This window comes from Ursus americanus, chromosome 7, assembly GCF_024610735.1.
Source record: "Ursus americanus isolate L20-20 chromosome 7, mUrsAme1.1.p, whole genome shotgun sequence".
Classification (NCBI taxonomy): Eukaryota; Metazoa; Chordata; class Mammalia; order Carnivora; family Ursidae; genus Ursus; species Ursus americanus.
This window is the reverse complement of record NC_142133.1, coordinates 34,336,375-34,336,925: the sequence shown is the minus strand read 5'-3', so window position 1 is coordinate 34,336,925 and position 551 is coordinate 34,336,375.

The following is a 551-nucleotide window of genomic DNA, read 5'->3' as shown; positions in this document are numbered from 1 at the left end:
TCTTGGATTTCGTATAGCAATTTCTTAAAAATCTCTTGACAAATCTGAGGTAAGGAAATATACACTCAACTTGAAAAAGGTGTCTCTTGGGACACCTGGGTGTCTCAGTCAGTTAAATGACTGCCTTCAGCTCAGGTCATGATCCCAGGGTCCTGGGATTGAGCCCTGCATTGGGATCCTTGCTCAATGGGGAGCCTGCTTCTCCCTCTGCCTCTGCCTGCTGCTCCCCCTGCTTGTGTGCTCTCTCTCTGACAAATAAATAAGATCTTTAAAAAAAAAAAAAAAAAGACTTCTCTTCTGAAGGGTGTTTAAACAATATATATATAGTTATTTATGTATATTTATATATATGTTATTTATATATATTTATATATTATATATATATAACTTTCTTTTTTTTTTTTTAAGATTTTATTTAGTAATTTGACAGAGAGAGACAGCCAGCGAGAGAGGGAACACAGGCAGGGGGAGTGGGAGAGGAAGAAGCAGGCTCCCAGCGGAGGAGCCCGACGTGGGGCTCGATCCCATAACACCGGGATCACGCCCTGAGC